We start from the raw sequence: 16,041 nt of genomic DNA, 5'->3' as shown, positions 1-16,041 counted from the left end.
GACCCAAACTAGACGTAGGGCACGTTGCCTGAACCAGTATAAACCCTGTGTCATTAAGTGCTAGGCCATCTCCGATCACAACGTACGGCAAAACTACAAATATTTACTAGTTGGTCACATTCTACACCGACAGGCGAAGTTGTCTTTTTACTCTTTGCGGTCTTCATTCTCCAGGATTGAATCGTCTCATTCTGTCTTCACCTCTACGTCTTGAATTGATTTCCTGCCTTGAATCTTTTGTCTTCGCCCTTTGAGCGGAGTCGAGACTGTGTCTTCACTCCAAATTCTTTTTGTTTGTAGCGAAGTCAAATCCTTGTTAGCGAAGTTGAAGAAACGTCTTCACCTTTATCTCCTACAAGCAAACTTTGTCACAAAGATAATTAGTTAACTTCAAAGTTTCAGGGTTGTGTTTTCTGACAAAGTCAAATCCCCAACAGAAAACTTGTCCATTGATTTGGCAGGAAGTTTTATTATAAATTCTAGAATGTATTAACTAATATGGAATTACAATTACGACAGACCTGTATTTAGATCTAGTTACATCCTTATTAGTTTTGTGTTGAGGCACACTGTTTTGCATTGCATACTGAAAGGATCAAGATACCTAAGAGGGGGGGTGAATTGGGCTTATTCTAAATTCTTTGCAATAATTAAGTCCTATACTTAGCCCACTTCACCCCTTATGCCAAGATGTGATTCTATTGATCTACCGCACAAAAGTTTAGCACCCTAAGTTCCAATCCTACTCTAGCATGGCAATTCTAGGAATGTAAAGACAAGAAATGAATTGCTCGAATGTAAATGCTCAAAGTAAAGAGAGGGAAAGGAACGCGGTGATATTTTGCCGAGGTATCGGAGAGTCGACACTCCCTACTAGTCTTCGTTGGAACACCCGCGCAAGGGTGTAGCTCCCCCTTGATCCGTGCAAGGATCAAGTGCTCTCTATGGGCTGATTCTTCGACACTCCGTCATGGTGAATCGCCCACAACCGCTCACAACTTGAGTTGGGTCATCCACAAGCTCCGTTGGATGATCACCAAACTCCCAATCACCACCAAACCATCTAGATGATGGCGATCACCAAGAGTAACAAGCACAAACTCTCGCTTGACCATGACAAGCTTAATGATAAGGGTGGATGTACACTCGCTACTCTCCTTGCACTAATGAGGCCTTAATCTAGGATTCTCAAATCTCAATCACCTCACTAGGCTCACGCTCTTCTTTGCACTCTCAAGGGTGTTTCTCAGCTGAACAAATAGGCAAGAGACCTCCCTTGGACGAGTGGAGTAAGTATTTATACCCCCTCATTCAAAAACATAACGTTTGGAGGCTGAGTCATCACTCTGCGGGGTGACCGGACGCTCCGGTCAGTTATCCCCGCCACCGTGTCTGAAAGAGCCATTAAGTTCTGACCGAACTCTGACCTGCGTCCGGTCACCACTGACCAGATGCGTCCGGTCATGAAAAACGCTCTCTGGAACCTTACTGGTGTTGACCGGACGCTGGCACCCAGACTCCGGTCACTTCGCAGTTCAGTGTCTGTTCAGTTACCAGATCCTGACCAGCGCCCGGTCAGCACTGACTGGACACGTCCGATCAAGAAACTCCCTCTCTAGAACCTCTCTAGAGTTGACCGGATGTAGGCACCCAGCGTCCGATCACTTTTCACTCAGCGTCTAGTCGCAACCAGATAGCTCCAATTGATCAAATGAACTGACCGGACTCACCCATCAGCGTCCGGTCACAACTAGACTAGCGTCCAGTCAGTCATTTGACCCTCCATTCAATTCCAACTCGAAATCATATGTGAATAAAGTTTGCTCCAATTGATCTTAGGGCTACTCCGGAGCTACCTAGTTCTAGATTTGACAAGTGTGCACCACACCTAACCCACTGGACTCACCTAGGTCAAGCTACTAGTTTATACCCCCCTTAATAGTACGGCCAAAGGAAAAACAAAGTCCTAAACTACTCTAAGTGTCTCTTCAACACCAAATGACACTTAGAACTAGTCCATCCTTAACCTTGTCATCCATCCTTTGAAAACCAAAATGATTTCCATCGTAGGGGCATGACAACCATGATTGCCCAATCAATTGCCATTACTATGACCTAACTTAAATTGCCTCTACAAAACACATGTTAGTCATAGTAATCTTGTATTGTCATTAATCACCGAAACCCAACTAGGGGCCTAGATGCTTTCAATCTCCCCATTTTTGATGATTGATGACAATACAACCTCGAGTATGTAAAAGAGATGAGGTTTTCAACATGCTTGATTCATATAAGCTTTTGAGGATAAGAGCAAAGGAGTTAGACATGCTTATATGACCCAAGCCAACATGGTGTACTCAAATGATATGAATTAAGCAGGAGTACATGAAGTAAAGCTCATTTGAATCAGAGTAAAAACGTAGAAGTAGAGCAAATGAGCATAATGAAGTGACATGACATATATATATATATAAATCAAAGTAGAGAGCACACATGTCACTTAAGTATCACAATCACACGGTATGTAGTTCAATGCATGAAAGTAAACATGAATGCATAATGTATCACACATAAAGAGCCAAAAGAAATAAATCATAAGCTCCCCCTAGATGTAACGCTCCCCCTAGATCTAACATACTCGATCCTCTCCCCTTTGGCATCAAGCACCAAAACCTAAGGGTCAGACGGTGGGGCAGGAGCAGACGAGTCTGGCGCTAAGGTGCGGTGAGCAATTTGGAACTGTGCAGCATCATCCTCTGACCCTGAGCTCTGAGCAGTCTGACCCTCTATCGCTGGAAGTGAAGGTGAAGCGGTCTGGGTCTGCTCATGAACTAGCGCGGCCTGTGACTCTGGAAGTATCACTGTAAGAGGTGTCTCTGATGATGCGATAGACAACGGGAGCATCTCAGTAGTCCCAGTAACTGGAGCAAGTGGTAGGTATAGGGACTCGCAACTCTGGTGATGTGGGCTGCCCTGTAAGCTCACTGAAAGTCACACCGAGACTACTGGATACTGGGGTGTCCGCCACTAGCACTGAAGAGCTCTAAGGCAGAGTGAAGCCCATAACAATAGGAGTGAAGTGAGGACCCTAGGCTGTCACTGGTGAAGCAAACCACTAGGACACCTGCTCTATAGGTGAAGCAAACTGAGTAGCTGGCTGTCCCTGACTCTGAAGCCCACTAGGCTGTATAGCTAGAGTAACTAAAGTGGTGGCAGACTGGCCTATCTGAGGTGTAGTCTGTGGAGAAGCGGGCCCGATAGTAGAGAAAACATGCCACATGAACCCAAGTAACTACTGCTGGATCATGAGTTGTTGCTGCTACATGGCCTGCTGCTGCCTTTGGAACTCATCCTATTGAGCCTAAACCTGTGAAAGTGCAGCTGTTGTCTCCTATGCCTGGTGTGCCTGGTCCTACCTCATCTACTCAAGTACGACAAGAAGTGCTGGATCTGTCTACGGTGGCTGTGGTGGTGCTGAGCTGGAGCCACTGGCCTCTCTATCATGTGGTCGAGGAGGCATCTAAGGAATAGGCTGATAATCATCATCAGAGCTATCACTAGGGTCGCTCTCGACCATACCCTCCTGCTGAGCATCTAGCTGCTCCTCCTCTGTCACTACAATGCCCCTAATGATCTCATCTTGTTGGGCTACTGTCTCTGGGACCTTTGGGTGATGGCTCGGCTAGCGAGGTGTCCTCGCACTACTATGGCAGAGCATCTGAGTCATGTTATATGGAGGAAACTCAGTAGTAGCACCTGTGTACTTAGCCATCGTCTCTGGGGACTTCTGTGTAACTGCCTTTCGAATCAAGAAGGTGATCTAGTGAGCATACGATAGCTGACGATGACCTCTGAAGCCCTCTGCTAGTGTATCCTCCATCTCTGAAAGAATGACATCCCAAATATCAAATACGGTCTGCTGCACCAGAGAGTTCACTAACCACAACTGAATGCGAGTCAAACCCTCGCGGTAGCCCATCCTCGGGAGCAAAGTCCTCCTCATGATAGCATTAAGAAGCCGAGCTGTAGGAGTAAGGTCTCGTGGTGTCCTGCTCGACCCCTCGCCAAATGGCTCTATGAAGCATGGTCTGACAAGGTCTGTAGGAGGCACAAGACCGCCATGAGGGCGTCTGGGAGGCTCTATCTGACCATAGCAAACCTCGTGAAGGCGAATGGGTGACTCTGGAATCCTAAGAATCTCTCTGACCTTCGAGCTCTGTAGCCTATAGTCACGGCCTCTGAATGCAAAGTGTATGAATCTATGCCTCGGGTCAATCCAAAGTGAAGAGTAGAACTCACAGACCCATGATGGAACATAGCGGTCTATCCATCTAAGTAGGTCTGTCAACCCTGGCACATATGAGAGGTAAGGGCGGATCTGCTCGCCTACAGCTGCAACAAGTGACTCAATGGAGCAAACTCTCTGAGATCTGAAGGCAACTCCACTGTTCAGATAAGCATTATAGAAGTCCTCCTATAGTGGTGTATAGAAGTGCTCTGAAGCACGTTCATCCCGCCTCGGCCGAAACCAGTCCTCAAACTGCACGAAACGGAGCTGCTGCACCTGCTTGGCTGTGGCTGCCCTCAGGTCAAGGTGAGACACCAGAGGCAGACCCTGTGGTCTGGGAGGTGGACGAGAGCCCCTCCTCTATGTCTCAGGCCTTAGCAACACCTGAGTACATGTACGACCAGAGCGTCGAAGTTGTGGCTGTGCTGCCTACACTGTCTCCTCAGTCTGTTCTGCCAGCTGAGTATCCTCTAATGGCTCTACTGGCTGTGTCTGCTGCTCTGGCTCCCCTTGAGGCTGACTCTCCTCTAAAGCGACATGTCGTCCTCCAAGTATGACAGTCCCAGCTAGACTACCATGAAGACTCTCAACCCTCTCGATGGCGGCCCTCTGAGTTGGTGATAGCTGATCTGCAATATGGACACTCCGAGCTCCACCTCTCTCCGCTCGCTCAGCGGTGGCTGCCACTGCTACTGCTCTCTCAGCCTCCACATCAACAAGCTTCCGCTTCTTTGTTGTGGTCTTTTTCACCTTCCCCTTTTCTTGAGCAGTCAGGCGAGGCAGAAGCCTTGTCAGACTGGGCATTCAGTTTAAACCGCAAATTTGGTTTGGTTTATTCGGTTTTGTAAAACTTTGGTTTCCAATAAACAGCGATCGATCGGTTCATTTGAAAGCTGAAAACCGGCAAGTTCGGTTTTGGCTTTTTATCTCGATTTTTCGGTTTCAACCGAACCGCCCAAAACTGCCGAAGTAGGCAACTCGTCGTCCTCATGCTTGGCTGCCTCCCTGCTCATGAACGCCGGCACAACGGTGCCGCACCAGAGCGCCCCTTGCGTGGGGCCGCACGCTGCCTCCCTACGCCAACGCCGTCGCGTCGGGCCGCTCACTGCGTCCTGCTCGCAAACGCCGCCGCGCCAGGCTGCTCCCTCCTCCCTGCTTGTGGAGACACGAAGGGCCACTCGGCGCCTCCCTGCGCAGCTATGCTCTTGCTCGTGCCGCTGCACCGAGCCACTCACCGTGCGCCGACCAACCATGTGCCAGCATCGCACACGTCGCCGCTGCCGCTTGCGTTGCGCCTTGGCCTTGCAGAGATCGGGAGATGCAAGTTAGGGTTTGGAATCGCTACGTCAGGCGGGATTGGGGGCATGGGGCTGTAGGTTTGTTGGAGTCAGGGCTCGGGGGGCTGGGGCCTTTGGTCGTTGGGCCGTGGTGGGCTGCCCCTGCTTCCCGTGCCATTGTGGCCAACCAGCCAGTTTGTAGTCTGGAGTGCCAGGTGACTTCAGTTGCTATCGGTTGTTTGATTCTCACTGAGTAGAAACCGAAAATGAAGCCAAACACCAAACTTCTTGGACTCAAAAACCAAAACCGAACCGAAGAAGCGATAAAACCGACTTTTCGGTTCGGTTCGGTTCGGTATGTGGTTTTCAGTGAAAAGTGCCTAGTCTGAAGGCCTCGGATCCTCATCACCTAGACCACCTCCGGCATTCTTGACACGTGCCATTGCTGGAGCTATAGAGAATTACTGCCACTGACAAGAACCAATTGTCAACTATCACTTGTGAGGCTTGGCCTCGATCCGTACTCGTGGGCTTAGCCCCAAGTTAACTAACCACTACCAAAACAACCTCAAGAACACCGACTCGCTACACAATGGAGTAGATATGATATATAAATAATCACAATATACATCTAGAGATGCGAAACCCTAAGAAGCAAGCAGTAGATACAAAATTAGAGGCGATGGCTTGCTACCTGACGAACCGGCGAACCGACGACCAATCAGCAGAGGAACGGACCATGGGGCACCACCGGAATCAGCAATCAGACGTCTAGGGTTAGGGTTCCGGCGCAAAGTACGGCGGCCAAGAAGAAGCGGTGGCGCAGTCGATGGCGGCTATGGCAGGGCAAGGCAGAGGTGCTGTGGCGTGGTGGCACTACGCGGGCGCGGTGGCGTGGGCAAGGTTGGCATGAGCGCGGCACGAGCATGGATGCAGCGGGCATGATGGAGCAATGCGGCGTGGGCGCGGACGCTGCGGGCACAGTGGTGCTGCTACGAAGGCGGGCGCGGTGGCACTGCTGCATGGCTAGGGCACAGGCGCGGGCATGAGCGCAAGCGGTGGAGGCACGGCGGCATGGATGTCGGGCACTGGAGCGTGGCGGCGTGAAGCAATCACGGTCGCGGGCTAGGTCAAGGCGGCGTGAAACCGTACGGCAATATATATGGTGGCCTCCCCGTGCTGGATAGGAAAAGGAAAGGAGTATGAGATCCACACGACTTCAACTGACCGGACGCACCGGTGGCATTGACCGGACGCTACCACCCGGAGTCCGGTCAACATCAGAGAGGTCCAAAACCTCTCAAGTCACGACTGGACGCGTTCGGTTGCCCTTGACCAGACGCAACCAGAGTTTGGTCGATCCTGAGATCGTCTTCTTCGCTTGACCGGACGCAGGGACATCAACTGACCGGACGCAGGAAGAGTACTGTTTTAGTGTCCGGTCACTCCTGTGCGCTTCTGTTCACCTCCTATGAACTGACGAGACGCTGGAATCTAGAGTCCGGTGCAGCGTCTGGTCGCCATTTCTCAGCGAATCTTCAATGTTCCTTCACGCTGCCTGTTCTCAATCAAGTCCCAACTTCAATAAGACCCAAATAAACACCAGTTGGGACTGATGTGAGTGACCTCTCTAAAACCCTCAAATTTTTCAAAATATTTTGCCTTAGGCTATAATTCTTTTTAAGAAAATAGGCAATAAAGGGGTAATCGAAAGGAAACGACAAATCAACACACATGCATATGCAATGCAATAGTTGAAAGTAATTCTAGTTGCTTGTCAAGTTTGATCCAAGGTTAAGCTTCTTCACACGCTTTTCGGCGGTTATCTTAACCATGTTACACAAGCCCTAGATGCATTGCCAAAAAATTAAACATGTTGTATATTACAATGCAATGCAAGGGACAACACAAGCTCATTTTCTAGTGAAGTAACTAAAATCAAGCACATTGAGCTCATTCCTCAACTGACAAAATGTAGCCTCATCTAGCGGTTTAGTGAAGATATCCGCCAACTGATCCTCGGTCCTTACACCTTCTAGTGATATATCATTTTTAGCAACATGATCTCTAAGAAAGTGATGGCGGATATCTATGTGCTTGGTGTGAGAGTGTTGAACCGGATTATTAGCAAGCTTTACCGCGCTCTCATTGTCACACAAAAGAGGTACCTTTTCTAGAACTACACCATAGTCTAGCAAGGTTTGCTTCATGTAAAGTATTTGTGCACAACAAGCACCCGTGGCAATGTATTCCGCTTCGGCAGTGGACAAAGCCACACTATTTTGCTTCTTGGAGGACCAAGACACTAGTGATCTACCAAGCAAATGGCACCCTTCGGATGTGCTTTTTCTATCAATTTTGCAACTGACATAATCCGAATCGGAATAGCCAACTAGTTGAAATCTAGCTCCTTTGGGATACCAAAGACCAATGATTGGTGTGTGCTTAAGGTACCTAAGGATTATTTTAACGGCAACCAAATTAGATTCCTTAGGATTAGCTTGAAATCTAGCACACATGCACACACTAAACATGATGTCGGGCCTAGATGCGGTCAAATATAACAAGCTACCAATCATAGAGCGGTAGAGAGTATGATCAACCGTTTTACCTCCCTCATCTAGGTTGAGATGTCCATTGGATGGCATTGGTGTCTTGATTGGCTTACATTCATTCATTTTGAACCTCTTGAGAATATCATTGGTATATTTCTTTTGAGAGATGAAAATCTCTTCTCTCATTTGCTTGACTTGAAAACCAAGAAAGAATGTAAGCTCTCCAATCATTGACATCTCGAACTCCTTCGACATCAATTCACCAAACTCTTTGCAATAGTCTTCATTTGAAGAGCCAAATATGATATCATCAACATATACTTGGCAAATGAAGATCTCTCCATCAAGCTTCTTGGTGAAAAGTGTGGTGTCGACCTTCCCAATGGTGAAGCCCTTCTCAATGAAGAAATCCCAAAGGCATTCATACCAAGCTCTTGGGGCTTGCTGAAGCTCATATAGTGCCTTGGACAACCTATAAACATGATTAGGATATCTAGGGTCTTCAAACCCGGGAGGTTGATCAACATAGACTAGTTCATTTATGAAGCCATTTAAAAATGCACTTTTAACATCCATTTGATATAACTTCATTTCATGATGCAATGCATATGCAAGGAGGATACGAATGGCTTTAAGTCTTGCAACCGGTGCAAAGGTCTCTCCAAAATCCAACCCTTCAACTTGAGAGAACCCCTTTGCAACTAGTCTTGCCTTATTCCTCACTACAATTCCTTGATCATCTTGCTTGTTGCAGAACACCCACTTTGTTCCAATGACTCTTGCACCTTGTGGTCGCTCTTTAAGAGTCCAAACTTCATTGCGAGTGAAGTTGTTCAACTCTTCATGCATGGCATTTATCCAATCGGAATCTTGAAGAGCTTCTTCTACATTCTTAGGTTCAACACAAGAGACAAAAGAGTGATGTTCAATAAATGAAACAAGTTTTTGAGAGCGAGTCATTACACCCTTTGAAGGACTCCCTATGATGAGATCTTGTGGATGAGCTTATAGTAGAGGTAAATTTCTTCTATCAACCACTTGAGGGGGAGGTTGTGGAGCATCAACATCTTGAGCTTGTGCCACCATTTGATCATGAGAGACATGAGTATCTTGATTTTCTACTCTCCCATCTTTATCACCATCTTGTGGCACATTTGATGAGGAAGGTGGATCAATCACTTGTACATCTCTTAATCATCTTTGGGCTTGATGTCTTCAACCGGAATGTTCTTCATAGCCTCCCTCAATGGTTCATCACCTACATCATCAAGATTCTCATGTGCTCCTTGGGAGCCGTTAGATTCATCAAATTCTACATCATATGTTTCTTCAACCAAACCGGTTGCATGATTAAATACTCGATATGCTTTGGACTTTGATGAGTAACCAATAAGAAAGCCAATGTCACAACATCTTTGAAACTTCCCTAGGTGTTGCCGCTTCTTGTAGATGTAGCATTTGCAACCAAACACCCGGAAGAATGAGACGTACGGCTTCTTCCCATTGAGCAACTCATAAGGTGTCTTCCCAAGAAACTTTTGAAGGAATAAGCGGTTGGATGCATAATATGCGGTGTTGATAGCTTCCGCCCATAGAGCTTCGGGTGTGTTGTACTCATCGAGCATTGTTCTTGCAAGTGTGATAAGTGTCCGGTTCTTCCTCTCTACTACACCATTTTGTTGAGGAGTATATGTTGCGGAGACTTCATGCTTGATTCCAACTTCATCACAATATGCTTCAATGTTTGTATTGTCAAACTCTTTTCCATTATCACTTCTTATCTTCTTGAGCTTCACTTCAAACTCATTTTGTGCTCTCTTAGCAAACTTCTTGAAACATGATGCAACTGCAGTCTTGTCATGAAGGAAGAACACCCATGTATATCTAGAGTAGTCATCAATAATCACAAGACAATAGAGATTCCCTCCCAAACTCTTGTAGGTTGTTGGTCCAAATAGATCCATGTGTAGGAGCTCTAGCACTCTTGTTGTTGACATGTAAGCTTTTGTAGGATGAGTGTTTACAACTTGCTTGCCGGCTTGACATGCACTACAAAGCTTGTCCTTCTCAAATTTCACATCCTTCAACCCTCTCACCAATTCATTCTTCATAAGCTTCTTGAGTGAGCTCATCCCAACATGAGCAAGTCTTCTATGCCATAGCCACCCAAGTGATATTTTGGTGAATAGACATGTCTTCAAGTTAGCATCTTCAGAGGTGAAATCCACTAGATATAGGTTGTTGTATCTAAATCCTTTGAATATAACTTGATCATCATCTTTCTTAGATACAACCACTTCCTTCTCGGTGAACAAGTATTGAAAACTAAGATCACACAATTGACCAATAGATAGCAAGTTGAAGCTCAATGAAGTGACATATAGTACATTTGAAATTGAATGATCATTTGATATTGCCACTTTGCCCAATCCTTGAACTTTGCCCTTTGAGTTGTCACCAAATGTAATTCTTTCTTGGCCATCTATTTCTTCATCTAGTGAGGTGAACATACGAGGATCACCGGTCATATGTTGAGTGCAACCACTATCAATTACCCAATGACTTCCACCGGTCTTGTAGTTCACCTACACACAAGAGATTAAGCTTGTTTAGGGACCCAAACTTGTTTAGGGCCCTTGATTTTCTCAACAAGTGACTTTGCAACCCAAATTTTCTTAGGCTTATTCTTGTTGGGAGGTCCTAAGAACATGACTTTCATTTTTCCACTAGAGTCATTTCTAAGCATGTAATGAGCATTGAAAGCAAAGGGTCTAGCATGCTTGGTCAAGGGTTGTGGTGGTGGAGTTTGACACTCATGGGCAAAGTGACCTTCTTGTCCACACTCAAAATACCTCTTTGGCTTTGGCTTTGACTTGTGTTGTTGTTGATGTTGAGCTTGAGCCTTCTTCTCTTGATGTGCCAAGTATCCAATGCCACTTCTATCCATCTTCATTACGGTGTTCATGAGTAGCTCACTTTGAAGATGTTGACCTCTTGTAAACTTGCTCAAGCCGGTCTTGACATGTTCTTTCTCCAACTTGAGCTTCTTGTTCTCTTCTTTGAGTTCATCATGATTTTTCTCCATCTTGAGTCTCTTGTTCTCTTCTTTAAGCTTCTCATTCTCAAGAGCTAGATCACAATCATGATCAATGTTCTCTATCACAATAGTGTTGGTGGTTGATAGCTTTTCAAGATCTTTCTTGAGCTTCTCATTCTCATTCTTGATCTTGACATACTCATCATAGTTGTTGGACTCAACCACTTGCTTGCCTTTGCTACAGAACCTTGCTCAATGCTCTCAATAATCAAATCATCACATGATGTAGCTATATCAATCTTAACAACATGGTTAGTAGCATCATGTGGCTCATTGGATAAAAACTCATGAGAGATAACAAGATTATCATGATTAACCTTGAGGTTGGTATACTCTTCTTTTAGCATATTGTAGCTAGTGGTGAGTTCATTATGCATCCCCTCAAGTTTATCATATTTTTCTTTAAGCCCCTTTTTAGATGATTTGAGCTCCTTGAGTTTGGATAACATAATTTTGTTTTCTTCTCTAAGCTCAACACTAGCTTTTTCGGCTATGTCACATTTAGCTAAGAGTGAGTCCTTCTCAAGTTCTAGCTTTTTATTTTTAGCTCTTGTCTTTCTAATAATTTTAGTATATTGATTGAGCAACTTGACAAGATCATCATAGGAAGGTGATTCAAATTCATCATCACTATCACTATCATCATTGCTAGCATGATCATCACCACTACTATCATCATTACTTTGTACCTTTTGTTCACCCTTGGCCATAAGGCATAGGCGTGTAGAGGATGATGGCAGTGGTGTCGGTGAAGATAGTGAAGAGTCAATCACAATAGCGGCCACCTTATCGTTCTCACTATCATCATCGGATAAGCAACTTGATGAATCAATATCCGTGAGCCAATCACCGACGATGTATGCCTTGCCATTCTTCTTCTTCTTGTGGAAATCCTCCTTCTTGCCATCCTTCTTCTTGTATGGCTTGTTTTTCTTCTTCTCATCATTATCTTCATCACTTGAATCATCTTTCTTGCCCTTGTACTTCTTCTTGTACTTGTCTTTCTTGGGCTTGGGACATTGATGAGCTAGATGACCAAGTTCTCCACAATTATAGCAATCCATCTCGGAGATTGGCTTCCTTCTATTGCTAGTGAAGAACTTCTTCTTTTTGCCATCAAACTTGACACCGTTCTTGTTGAGCTTCTTAAGCATCTTATCGGTTCTTCTCACCATGAGAGCAAGACTTGCATCATTAATTTCATCATCACTAGAGCTCTCATGTTCAACTCTTGCTTTGCCCTTGTTCTCTTGGCTAGCCTTGAATGCCAAGTCTTTCTTCTTGGTGGAAGAAGAGCCATCTTGTGGTGTGATGTGCATATACATTTTATGTGCATTGATCTTTCCCAATATTTGTGTTGGTGTAGCAGTGGAAAGATCACCTTGATGAAGCACGGTCACAATATGCCCATATTTGTCAATGGGGAGGACACTCAAGATCTTTCTTACAACATCGGATGGTTGTATTTGTGTGAGTCCAAGCCCATTGACTTCCTCTACAAGAACATTTAAGCATGAATACATCTCATTAGCACTTTCTTTAGGAAGCATCTCAAAAGAATTAAGCTTTTTCATAACAAGATGATAGCGTTCCTCACGCTCACTCTCTGTTCCCTCATGGAGCGCACAAATATCCGACCATAGTGGATGGGCGTCCTTGTGGTTCCGCACACGGTTAAAAACATCTTTGCAAAGGCCTCTAAAGATGGTGTTTCTAGCCTTTGCATTCTATTTTTCGTAATTAACTTCATCGCCTTAAAGGTGCGTGGGATCCTTAGGTTTTGGGAAGCCTTGTGAGGCGGCTCTAAGAATTCCAACATCTAAAGCTTCTAAATAAGCTTCCATGCGAATTTTCCAATAAGGAAAATCATCTCCCTCAAAGATAGGAGGAGGTCCATCCCCGTGAGATATCTTTCTCTAGGCGGTTAAGCCTAATTTAGCAAGCACGAGGCTCTGATACCAATTGAAAGGATCAAAATACCCAAGAGGGGGGTGAATTGGGCTAATTCTAAATTCTTTGCAATAATTAAGTCCTACACTTAGCCCACTTCACCCCTTGTGCCAAGAATGTGATTCTATTTATCTACCGCACAAAAGTTTAGCACCATAAGTTCCAATCTTACTCTAGCATGGCAATTCTAGGAATGTAAAGACAAGAAATAAATTGCTCGAATATAAATGCTCAAAGTAAAGAGAGGGAAAGGAACGCGGCGATGTTTTACCGAGGTATCGGAGAGTCGCCACTCCCCACTAGTCCTCGTTGGAGCACCCACGCAAGGGTGTAGCTCCCCCTTGATCCGTGCAAGGATCAAGTGCTCTCTACGGGCTGATTCTTCAACACTCCGTCACGGTGAATCGCCCACAACCGCTCACAACTTGAGTTGGGTCATCCACAAGCTCCGTCGGATGATCACCAAACTCCCAATCACCACCAAGCTGTCTAGGTGATGGCGATCACCAAGAGTAACAAGCACAAACTCTCACTTGGCCATGACAAGCCTAATGATAAGGGTAGATGCACACTTGCTACTCTCCTTGCACTAATGAGGCCTTAATCTTGGATTCTCAAATCTCAATCACCTCACTAGGTTCTTGCTCTTCTTTGCACTCTTAAGGGTGTTTCTCAGCTGAACAAATGGGCAAGAGACCTCCCTTGGACGAGTGGAGTAAGTATTTATACCCTCTCATTCAAAAACATAACGTTTGGAGGCTGAGTCATCACTCTACGGGGTGACCGGACGCACCGGTCAGGGTGACCGAACGTTCCGGTCAGTTATCCCCGCCACTGTGTCAGAAAGAGCCGTTAAGTTCTGATCGGACTCTGACCTACGTCCAGTCACCACTGACCGGACATGTCCGGTCACGAAAAACACTCTCTGGAACATTACTGATGTTGACCGGACACTGGCACCTAGAGTCCGGTCACTTCGCAGTTCAGCGTCCGATCAGTTACCGGATCCTGACCAGCGTCCGGTCAGCACTGACCGGACGCGTCCGATCAGGAAACTCCCTCTCTGGAACCTCTCTGGAGTTGACCGGACGTAGGCACTCAACGTCCGGTCACTTTTCACTCAGCGTCTGGTCACAACCAGACGGCTCCAGTTGATCAAATGAACTGACCGGACTCACCCATCAGCGTCCGGTCACAACCAGACCAGCGTCCGGTTAGTCATTTGACCCTCCATTCACTTCCAACTTGAAATCATATGTGAATGAAGTTTGCTCCAATTGATCTTAGGGCTACTCCAAAGTTATTTAGTGCTAGATTTGACAAGTGTGCACCACACCTAACCTACTGGACTCACCTAGGTCAAGCTACTAGTTCATACCCCCTTAATAGTACGGTCAAAGAAAAAATAAAGTCCGAAACTACTTTAATTGTCTCTTCAACACCAAACGACACTTAGAACTAGTCCATCCTTAACCTTGTCATCCATCATTTGAAAACTGAAATGATTTCCATCGTAGGGGCATGACAACCATGATTGTCCAATCAATTGTCATTACCATGACCTAACTTAAATTGCCTCTGCAAAACACACGTTAGTCATAGTAATCTCGTATTGTCATTAATCACCGAAACTCAACTAGGGGCCTAGATGCTTTCACATACCAACTAATTACATCTTAGTTCTAGCAGCGGGTCTTCCATGGGCCTCTCTATGCTAAAAAAAATCAGCACTCCTCGTAAAAAGTTTTGATTTTATTTTTTGGTTACTTTAGTCTGCTTATCTTGCAAGAAATTCAGTATATAGTACTCCCTCCATCTCAAATTGTAAGTCATTCCAAGAATCTTGGAGAGTCAAAGCTTCTCAAATTTGACCAAAATTATAAAAAAAATTACAAAGATTTATGACATCAAATATGTATACTATAAAAATATAATTAACAAAGAATCTATTGGTACTTAGTTGGTATCATAAATGTTATTATCTTATTATATAAACTTGGTCAAATTTGAGATGCTTTGACTCTCCAAGATTCTTGGAATGACTTACAATTTGGGATGGAGGGAGTAGTAGACAATATCCTCTGATATGGAAAATCTTCTTTCAGGTGGAGGTATTCCAGTTCCACCACTTGAAGGTTTGAGCCATGCTCAGCAGATTGAGTTTGAGTTATCGCATGCAAATGCAATCAATAATGACCATCGATTTGCATTAGCCGCCGGCGCCATGCATGGAGCTGAGGCAAACACTCTGCCTTCGGTGGTGGTGCTGCTGCTATTGTTGACCCAGCGGCCGAAGTGAATTCCTCAAACACCAGTAATAACGATGCACTCCATGTATGTATATACGTATAGATTATTATACGCGCGCGTAAAATATGTTTTTTTTCAATGGTATAGTTGACAGAATGGTTGAACATGTTTGAATCGCCTTCCACATTGCACGCGACTATACGTCTTTGATAGAGTTCACCGAAGAGGGGTCAGCTGGGGTAGCGTTGCACTTCCATCACCTGTCCTATCTCGGCGCCGGCCGGTGTGGGAAGTTTCCTTCTGGCAGCCATGGCTCCTCCCTGGTGCAGCAGCAGCGACGGAGTCGGCAATGAACAGCTCTTGGAGATCGATCAGCATCCTGCAGCATGATTTGTCCCAGGCAAGCAACGACGCCTCCCCGGCCTGACATGCTAGGTGCGATGTGATGTCGGCGGCAACGCACGGTGGCCCGGCCTTTCTCCCGTGGGTCGTGGCTGGAGGAGACGACGACGACACGGCCATTGATGCCGCCGTACGTGTTCCACGTACTTCGTCCTCAAGCCGGAACCAGGGACAAGGTTCAAGATCACACGCAGCCACGAGCAAATCTTGTTTCTCCAGTAG

This window comes from Miscanthus floridulus, chromosome 14 (genome assembly GCF_019320115.1).
Source record: "Miscanthus floridulus cultivar M001 chromosome 14, ASM1932011v1, whole genome shotgun sequence".
In the NCBI taxonomy this organism is placed as follows: domain Eukaryota; kingdom Viridiplantae; phylum Streptophyta; class Magnoliopsida; order Poales; family Poaceae; genus Miscanthus; species Miscanthus floridulus.
Note: the sequence above shows the minus strand (reverse complement) of the source record.